Source organism: Malaya genurostris, chromosome 1 (assembly GCF_030247185.1).
Source record: "Malaya genurostris strain Urasoe2022 chromosome 1, Malgen_1.1, whole genome shotgun sequence".
Taxonomy (NCBI): Eukaryota; Metazoa; Arthropoda; class Insecta; order Diptera; family Culicidae; genus Malaya; species Malaya genurostris.
In genome coordinates this window covers 42,562,285-42,573,277 of record NC_080570.1, presented here as the reverse complement: position 1 = coordinate 42,573,277, position 10,993 = coordinate 42,562,285, and the positions used below count along the sequence as shown (strand labels likewise).

Below are 10,993 nucleotides of genomic sequence, written 5' to 3'. Positions count from 1 at the left end.
ACTGACAAACCCCTCACGTACCCCAATCTCCCATTAAGTTTTGGCGCGCACAGGTTATCAGCTCACCGCAGGCTCAGCTTTTCTCACTAAGTATCTCATCACCCGACTGTCATCTCTAAACAAGTGCAGCTGAGCGTAACCACTCTCAAAAACTCCATCAATTTTCGCATCCTCCCCGAGCAGCAGAAGCCGACCGTCGAAAGCAGCGCGGACCCAAAACACCCCAACATTGATAAAACACCCAACCACCGATCGAATTTGTTTCAGTCTTGACGCAACAGTTGGTTGAGTAGGACGTGTGGTTTTTCGTAAACTATTGGCGCCCATCGTCAGCAGAGGCTACAAATCTCGCACCACCGCATTGAGACTCTCTTTCTCTCGACGTGCCGAATGATCTTCGGCCGACACACGTGTGCTACCTTCGTTCAGCTCGAATCGCTCAACGCAGTGACGGTGTGTGCCGGTTTACCGTCGCGAGAAGAAGGAACAAAACTTTCACTACTTTCTCAACACCGACCACGACAACTTCGACCGGTTTTATCGGTTTGCCTGTGTGTCCACTCACTGGAAAAGGAAGAGAGTTCCGTCAGTTCGGTCAGACTCCCCCGAAAGAGAAGTGCATCTTAATTGACCACCACCATCTGGTTGCCGCAGTGTGCTAACAGTGCTAATTGTGTATAGTGGTATCCTCCCCGCAGTGATTTTGAACAGTGAAAAACAAAAAAACGATTCAATCGGCATCAGCATCAAACAGAACAACCGGTACGGCACCCCCGGGGTCAGGGATCCGGTCGGAACTAGGTAAGCGGCAGGACGGTGAACTCCAAATGATTTGGTTGAATATTTTATGTTTCAGTTTGTGTTATCGGTTGAGCCGAGCAGCCGAGCGAATCGGAACGGCAAACGCAACGCTCCTTTTTGGGCGCGTCGGCACAAGTGTGTATGGGAGTGTACCGATCACCATTTTTGGGTGGGTGCTCTCGCCGGGAAGGGGTGTCAGGTTCAGATGGCTACCGTTATCAGAGGAGCGAAAGAAATGACAATCGCCGATCGTGAACTTGGCGCGGTTGACCGACATTTGAGTGTGTTTGTTTCGCTTTTATTTTGCTTGTGTGAGTTTGATTTTTGAGGAGCTGTGTGTAGAGGAGCCATTACGAATTCAGTCAATTATTGCTTTGAATGCCAGTGTCTACCGAAGAGAAAACAATCGAAACGGAACGGGAAAATATCAACGATAAATTTGGTAGTAGAAAGCTCTAATTTGGCAGTTTTGTTTTGATTCATCCAACCAGATTAGTGTCATTTGCGATTTTGCTTTGAAAGGGGAAAACGATGGCAAATTATAGTTAATTACGAATACAATTTTTCGGTTGTTTATAAAGATATCTATTATGATGCTAGATCAATTTTTGTGTTTTTGCTGAACACGATCTAACAGCAAAATGAATATACACTTCAAGTGATATTAGTGTTTATTATCTAGTGATATCAGAATAAATTTAAGCTTATGTAATATTCAAAACAATTGTTTACAAATTAAACTGAATGTTGTAGTTCTTATCAAAAACATTACTAAATTGAATTCACTTGAAGTTTTTACCAGTCATCAAAGAACTCTATTTCATTTGTAGCCTCTGAAAATTTGGGCCAATAACCCGCGATATTTTGGGAAGTTTCACTTTTTATTACTGCGCGAATCGAATGAAAGAAACAGCGACAAACAGTTGCAAAGGAACACCAAAACTTTTTTATTGTTTGTGTGTTTGTTCCTTTTATGATGAGGATGTATGATACGTTTTACTACCACTTATTAAAGCAGGACTACCCCGATAACCAATAAGCACATACTAACGCCGTATTATGACAGAAAATAATTAGCATTTCAATCGCACTTGAGACGGAATTAAGGCCGATTTTGGCAAAATATACGGTTATTCATAGATAATGCTTATTTATGGTTGGTGTGCATTCTGAAAGCTGAATTGATTTACAACAGATGGGCTTTTGAATTACAGATATAGAGCTACAAGCATGTTTGGTGCTCATAAAAGGCTATTTCAATGCAATTATTAGTGCTTACTGGGTACCCCAATAGCTCTGGACTGTCCTTACGGCACAAGTTGATCATGTACTAAAGCAAACATGCCATTTAGGAAGGACGAAAAAGAAATGAGTTAAACCGGTAAACAATCAATTTCAAGATCGAGATCAAGCCTTTGTAACGTAGGCTAGTTCTACTAAATGAAGAAAAGATCGACGAGATGTTATCAACGGGGAGCTGGCGTCCCCATTCTCTCCAAATCGTTTCAACCGTATGTCCTGATATTCTTTTCCAAATTCGCATTCTAACTAGAGCTGTGCGCCGATCAAAATTGTCAACATCGGCGGCTGAAACGTCTTTTTGACAAGCGGCGGCGGCGAATCGGCGTGACGCTATTTCCTGAAAACATCGGCGGCGGAGGCGGCGCGATTCGGCGTAATTAATTATAAACATATTAAAAATTTTAATATTGATTCACACAGGACAATTTCTCTATCTTATTGTTTTGTCGACCTACAATCAAAGATCCTAATGTTTATGTGATCCATTAAAGCCAACGCAGTGAATAGAGATGGTAAATGGTTTCGAATGCATCGAATTAGAAGAGATTATTTGGAGATGGTTGACTATTGTTTAAATAAATATTTCATTCATATACAAAGGGTTTTTTTTATTATGAGCAAGAAATATGAAGTTTTATTCGGAACTATTTTTCAAATCGCTTTTTACATAGTTGATAATTATCATGTATAAAAATCGTTTTATCAACTCAAAAAATAAGTATATCTTTTTCGTACGTATGTAATTAACATAAAATCGATTTGGCGCTCAAATTCATTCAGATATCAAAAATAATATCAAATTAACAAATTCAAATTTTGATTACTTTACATTTGTAACGATTTCTTATAAAAACGGGTAAATTCATTTGAAAAGTCATAGTAGAAGTAGAAGAAAATGTTTTTACTTTGAGTTGGTAACGTTGATCTTAATTTATTGTGCGAAAACTAACGTTCATTTAGAATGGAGCATGAAACTTTGTTCAATACCATTTTTCAAATGCCCGGAAATAACCAATAAAGTATCCAAAATAAATAGTACTCGATCGCTAAACATTCTAGTACCCGAGAAATCAACACTACACTGGTTTCTAAAAAAAATGTTAATCCGAAAACCTAACATTATTTATTTTTTTCGGAAGAACCCTCCTTTTCTTGGTTCCATTTTTCATTTTCAGATGTCGCGACCGATAATGTTGCGATATTGTGCCAATACCTCAAAACCTTTCAAATAAAGACAGAAAATAGACTTTGAATCAAATAACATTTGTTTCGGTTGACAACGGTAGTACTGATTTTCAGTATAAGTAGGAGGAAAGTGACTGTACTGTAATTTTCAATGAATTTTCATGAAAACGGTAAACAATTTTCCACATTGATAAAATCATTTTTTCGGCTGATGTAATATTATCGGCGGCACGATTAAAATGGGATAACCGGCGCGTTGATCATCTTTTTCTTAAATTGGCGGCGTGTCGAAATTATCGGCGGCGGCGGCGTGGCGCGGCGGCGCACAGCTCTAATTCTAACTAGATATCAAGTTGAATCAGATACCAAGTTATTGTTCCCGTTCTTATAAATATTATATAACCTTCAGCCAATTATGTCAGCAGAACATGTTTTTTCTTATAAAGAACTATGTGTCGCCTTGAATTTATTCTTATTTAATCGACAATCGACGAAATTACTACGCCTTATCAAATCTGAAGCCTTAACGAAGACGAGCATACGAAACTGCTTGGGCTGTGATATTTTTTCAAAATCGAACTAGAAGACATTTTTTCGATCATTACAGTTTCTAATAAAGTTTAGTCATTTGAAATATATTTTAATAATCATGATAGGAACGATTTCAAAACCAACAGTAAATTTTAGTATTAACACCAAATATCTCAATGGAAGAAAAATAATATTATTTTGTTTAAAACAAGAACTAAAATAATACAAAGCCTGTTTGAGAAAATAGCAACAAAATATAAAATGCTGTCATTATAATATCAAAGCAAGAACAAAATATTTTTAGAAGACGAATTTTCCTGCTATTCGATATTCTAGTAATCAGAACAGAAATTATGATACCTCATTAATAAGGAGTGTATCGAAATATAGTTAGCAACATTGATTATTGAATAAAAAAGCGAAAAAAACAAATTTTGACATCAGTATTCGATATATTGTAGGAAAATTACATTTTTATGCATTTCACTGATTATATTGAAGAAAATCCTAGTTTCTGTGAAACGCTCGAACTTTGGACTTGACATTCTTCATAAAATTCTGCACAGCTACTGTTGTGACTTTCCTGGTGGCAGCTGTCCAGTTTTTTTTTAACTCCTGCATGTTTTGGGACACTGTACCTTCCTTCCGAAAGTGCCGCTTGCTCAATACTTTTCAATTGGCCGAAGATCCAGGCAGTTCGGTGGTCCTTTTCCACGAATTGTACATTATTTTTTGACAACCACTGTAGAACGGAGTTGGCGTAGTGGGCTGAAGCCAAATCCAGCCAGAAGAGAGGAGGCGCCTTATGCTTTCTGTACAGTGGCAGCATTCTCTTCTTCAAACATTCTTCCTCGTACACCTTGGCGTTAATTGTGCCCTTCGTGAAGAAAATCGACGACCGCAAACCACAGGTACAAATTGCTTGTCAGACTAAAACCTTCTGCCCAAACTTTTCCATCGCCACCGTGGTGTCAGCGTCGTCCAGGTCCTGGTACACCGATTTCGTATAATATTGCGGTCCGAGCAGCGCTCGAGAGTCTTCCTTGGCGTAGGTTTCGTCGTCGATCAGGGTGCATCCGTCTTTATTCTGTAGAATCCGGTTATACAGTTTTCGCGCTCTTGTTTTTCCCGAAACTTGCTGTACCAGGGACTTTTTCGCACTTTCTGTTTCTTGTACGTTTTCAGGGAGTTCCGAACTTTGATCCGTTAAATCATCCCGATGCTGGTGTTGAACTGCTTGGCCAAATCCCGCGCCCACGCCGATGAGTTTTTCCTGATGTACTCAACCACTTTGAAGTCCCGGCCGGGCTGGCTGGGACTTGTTTTCCTACCGGATCGGGGCAAATCCTTCATGGATAGGGTCTTACCGAACCTCTCGATGATATTTTTGAAACTGGTGTGGTGCACTTTCACCCGTTTTGCAATTTCGTTGTACGTGACACCACTTTCTGAGCATCAAGTGTGCAGAATTTTCTCTCGCGTTTCTGGATCAATTCAACTCATTATTGAAACGATAAACCGTACCGAAACCAATCGATTGCGCAGCTGTTATTGACATGTAAACAAACATGTCACCGCAAAACACGCTGCAAAAAAATTAAGCCATTTCAGAGTAATAACTGTTTGAATGTTGCTAACTACTTATCGATACACTCCTTAACGATATAAGATGTAATAACAACATTTGAAAAGGGCGGAAGTGCCAAAATGTGAACAAAGTATATTATACTATATTTTGGTAGACTTGCGCAAAAACTGCATCTTCTACATAAGCATGTGCTAAGAATTTCTATTGTTTTGCCTAAAATCAAAGTTTGTTTTAAGTCATAATTCAAATCTAGTATTTTGCGGGCCTTCCAACATGAATCGTCAACAAATCAAACCTAAACACAACAAATACTTAGTAAATTGATGCCTGCATGATCGTGCATAATTTGCGAGCGATTTGGAAGTATTTTTCTATACAATATATACATTTCCTTGTTGTAAAGTCACTTTCAAAAAGTTTTCGTCATTACGTCACATTTAGCACTATTTACATTAAACCCAATAAAACGCTATTTAGTATGAATTTGATTCATAGAAGTAACAGGAGCGCAGCATTGTCAGCATGACTGAAACACTCAAACGCGTTTGAATTGGCGAAGCGATAACCTGCGTTCCTGTTATTTCTGCGTACGATATTCGAGTCAAGTTGGGTAATATTTTTAATCAGCAGCATAACATGCTCTGTGATTATTTTTACTATCATTATAACTATTATTAATCACAACACTTGCTGTTTTATTGATGATGTCACTCAACACCACGGTATTGCTGAGTAAATCTCGAATACATAACCACTAATGATCCACTTATTAATCACCCTACGCGCACTGAACATTTTCAGAAAGGTTCTTTTTTTGTTCATCGGCGAATATATTCATCATGTTTTCTACGATGGGTTGAGATTTAACGACTATGAAAATTCTTTTCCCAAAAATGGAATCAGATTTAGTGAGAATTTCGTTTGCAAAAAATCAGTACTGAACTTTTCTGCAGTGAGTTTTCTGATCGAGGATTTTTTTGTCCGAAAATCACTGAGAAATGAGAAGTTTCAGTCGCGATTTTCGAAATTTTTATTTTATAGAATTTGTTCAAACTAAAGAAAATTTCCCCGAAATGTGAAAAAACATGTCAGTTTTAATCGTATTCACATCATCCAGCTATGACTCTGACATTACTTACCCGTATTTTTGTTTTTCTTTGTAGAAAGGTATCTGATTTTGGAACTTGATCAAGTTCGAAGATCAAATTACTGCGACTTCGGGTTCCGGAGATATGATGGTATAAATGACGTAACCGACAAAACACGTTGCTTTTTACCGCTTTAATATATAAAGGTGCCATTATTTTGGGATCATCTCTAATTTCGTAAAGCGGTAGTGTTCAAAAGTTTAGGCACCTCGAAAAAAGTCCTCATGCACAATTGGAGCTATATCGGATGATCGGAGGTTAAGGTTTGAAAATTTTCGATCTTGAAAAATCACCAAAAGAGTGGGGGTGAGGTTATGGAGGGTACATGAAATTTCTGAAATCGAAATTTGTTTTAGTGCGTATTTCTTAGAATTACATGAAAAGTCGAGATTTAGTGGCATCTCGAAAAAAAATTTTTTTTTAAGTCGACTTTCTGGGATTTAAAAAAATTTAGTCCCAGTGGCTGTCTTTACTGTTTAGAGATATAATAACATTACTGACTAACCGAACATTTTATCAGATTATTTTCTCGAAGACGAATAAACAAATTTCGCTAAACTAAGGCTTATTCAGAAGATGCTATGAGGTCATTGATGAAGTTAAGAAAGGCTATAGCGAATATATTCGGTACGAGAGATGTAATCTTCTATGGGACGTAACCGACCATTCGCAGTGTTGACTCAATATTGAAGTTTTAAACGTATTTGACAGCTACTATTAGGTTATTTGATTAGCTCACCATGTTAATAGCAAACACTTTTTGTTCCAAGGATCTAATCGTAAAAATGTTTTAATAATTCAAATTAAATAGCAGGAGAAAGGCATTTTTCAAAGCACTCGGTGAATTAAGAAGGGTTATTTTAATAACAGTAACTGTGTCAAATATTCCAGAATTTACCGAACCATAAAAACCCTGTTGAATAAATCTACTGCTAACTGTTTGAATGTGTAAATAATTCTCCCAGCTGGAACAATTTGAATCGAATGAGGCAGACCTCAAAACCATGAAACTGCACGTTAATGGGCCAACTAAATCTTGCGCATCTCAATTCATTCTGTTTTACTCCACACAAAACCTTCCAGTGGATAACCCACATTTGCCGGTAATCATTCCGTCGGAGTGGCCTCGTAAAATTTATGTAAGTTGCTGACATTTTTTCTACCATTCATTCACTGGATGGTAAACTCTTCCGATGGTCCCCGTGACCGACAATTAAAAGTGGCAATGAAAAACAATGAACTTCACCAAACAGACCGGAATTCTTCCGACAAGCGACCGCGAATTTGTTGTGGACTTTATTCATGTTACGCCTTTCGCGAATGTTTGTTTTGATGGACAGGCCCAAGTGGTTGTGATTGCAGGTCATTCCTCTCCCGGCCGCACGCAGGTGTGTTTGATCTGCTTTCATTGTCCGTTGCTCTACGGTTGGCACGGAATGTTGTGAGCGGTGCAGCACTGATATGTGCTTCGGGTAGGTATGTTATGTTGGAAAGCGTCTATGTTTGGGGACGATGTAATCACCGACAGGCCGGCTGTGTCTTGTGGGTGAAGAAACCTCACCGAATTATGCTGCTGCTTGGTTGCAGGTGTGGCTGCCTGCCTGAATCGATGTGAGATAATTTTCACCCAACAACCACGCACTGGTTGTCTTGTGAGAGCAGATCATCTCCCCCCTGCCCCACCCTTCCCACTCCATCTCTGGGTGGTGGGTGAACAGTAAACGATCGATTAAGACGGGAGGTGTACTCCGCGAAATGTGCGGACAATACGCGAATGAGTTTGCAGTTTCACGTTACTTTTGCGGACTGATCCGGTGTACGCAACGATAGTCGGTAACGGACAATGAATCGAACTTTCCGCTTATTCAGGCCGATATTTCTTTTTTTTCGGTTGCGCAACCAACGTCGATCTCCCGTTGATACTGAATTGGCTGTCAGCAGCGGAAGGAGCCGATCGATAGATACGTTGTTGGTTCTTTTGAAGATTTGGTGCTGGTTTGTTGGATAGGTTTAGCTAGCAGCTGTCAGATGCATTCAGTGTGATCCGTTTTCTGGACGTTGAAATGGAACAGTATTTTTTTTTTGGATAATTTATTTGCGGGGGAATTGATATACTGTACTGTAGAGGATACGAGTTACCATTCAAATTATAAGCATTTAGGTTTCAACCACCCTTACAGCAAACACAATCATCGAATATTGTTTTGCTGTTAACAGTGGAAGTAATTTAAATGTTAATTCGATTAACAACATGGCAATATGGCTTGATAATTATATTTGATCGTAAATCTAGGTCTACAATCAATCAAGCACAAAGAGATCAAAAGTTGCAAAACAAAAAAGAATATTACCTACTAACGGAAATTGTTTTAAGTACGACTTCTCCGGTAGAAAGCAAACGTTCAGTTGCGAAAAGTTTTCTGATCCTAATCATGATGATCTTTATCTTTGACAGTATAGTTCCTTTCTTCTCTCAAAAGCTTCTAGTTTGTTTAAAATTATTTGAAAAACTACATTCACTTTCAGCCTTTTTACAGAAACAAATTTAATTGTTTTCTATTTATAAAAAAGAAAAATAGCAGTTGAAAAAATGCACAAGCCTGCTATAAAAACTATCGTCGAGATACTCATACGAACAGATAACAGATCCAAGTCAATAAATTTAAAACGTTTTTGCCTTTCTTACACAGAAAGGCTATGCAATCACTGTGAAACCCGACTTTTTTATCAAAGACCGAAGAGCCAAAGATCATATACTATTCAACTCAGCTCGACAAATTGGAGATGGCAACAAACAAACTTAGATTCAAATGAAAGTGTTCATGGTCCCATAGACTTCTGTTGAATTTTTCCCACTTCCAATTCTCGAGTTACAGGGTAATATGTAAAAATTAGAATAAAACGTGTACTAAATTTTCTCGGAAGCGGCCTTATCGATTTTCACAAACTTAGTCTCAAATGAAAGGATCTATAGTTTCTTAAAAATTTCTAGAACATTTTATCCGGATCCGACTACCGGTTCCGAAACTAAAGCGTGATAAGTGTATAATTTCCAATTTCATGAGTATTTTTCCACGAACGATGTTCAAAAACAGGTACAAATCTCATAAAACTATCTGATAAATTCTTCTAATTTGCACAACTTGTTAGTTTGTACAACTTGTTAGTTTGTGGTCATATAAACTTGATTCGGCACTGCTGGTCTCGTCTTTTCCCGTTCCGGAAGCACCGAACATAGTGGAGAAAAGCTCTAAAAATAAAACTCACTTCGATTTCTCAGCGAGGCTTGAACCGATTTTCACAAATTTAAAATTACAGTTTGAATTAAAGCTCACATTGTCTCAAAAGCTACTGTGTAGTTTCATCCAGATCCAACTTCCGGTTCCACAGTTACAGGGCGATGAGAGTCAAAGCTTTCAAACCGCCATATAAAATGACAATATGTCCAACACCGGTACGTGCAACGTGGCAGAAGAAAACACAACACGAGCGATGCGTGCTTTGTTCTATTTCGTACACGCTGTAAAGAAAAAGGAACACTTACGAATGTCTACTACTGGTGTGGACTTTGTTGCGGTGTTGCGGTTGATAAAAATTTGCGCTATTTTATGATAAGTGCTATCGAAAGAATAAAAGAATGTTAATGAATTAAAATTTATTTGAAAAAAATAAACAATAGTCGAAATTTCAAACTTGACGATGTAAATGCAATTTTCACAGCTGGTAGTGCAGTAATACCATGCCGGTGGTGTAGTGATGTCAATAATAATAATAACAATATTAATAATAATAATAATAATAATAATAATAATAATAATAATAATAATAATAATAATAATAATAATAATAATAATAATAATAATAATAATAATAATAATAATAATAATAATAATAATAATAATAATAATAATAATAATAATAATAATAATAGTAATAATAATAATAATAATAATAATAATAATAATAGTAATAATAATAATAATAATAATAGTAATAATAATAATAATAATAATAATAATAATAATAATAATAATAATAATAATAATAATAATAATAATAATAATAATAATAATAATAATAATAATAATAATAATAATAATAATAATAATAATGATAATTATAATTATAATAAAAAGAAACCTACTACATGTTCTATGCTGCTGATTCATGCTATTTATCTTGACTATTCAGAAATCTCCAAACTGAACACTTTTCGTTCAGGGAAGAAACCACAATCTATGTCTCCAGTAACGTTAATGATCCCTATTCTCCATTCCGTACTAGGCTTTCTGCTTTCCTTCCGGAAGCGGAAGTCTCATTTCAAATCGGACGAAAAGGAAAATGTTAAGTCTTGGTTGATGAATTGGATGATCACGAACATCTTCCTCAATATTTGTCTGAAAGACTTCAAAAATTTAATTCATATGATATAAAACTC

At 36.9% G+C, this 10,993-nt stretch overlaps 1 protein-coding gene across 2 annotated transcripts in view; it reads left to right on the top strand.

The window, feature by feature from the left end:
- The first annotated feature begins 279 nt into the window (after positions 1 to 279).
- Positions 280 to 10,993, top strand: part of LOC131438138 (uncharacterized) — a 106,286-nt gene continuing 95,572 nt past the window's right edge. For both annotated transcript variants that reach the window (XM_058607971.1, XM_058607962.1), the window contains exon 1: positions 280 to 801. The gene's annotated coding sequence lies outside the window, so the exon portion shown is untranslated. The remainder of the gene's footprint in view (positions 802 to 10,993) is intronic.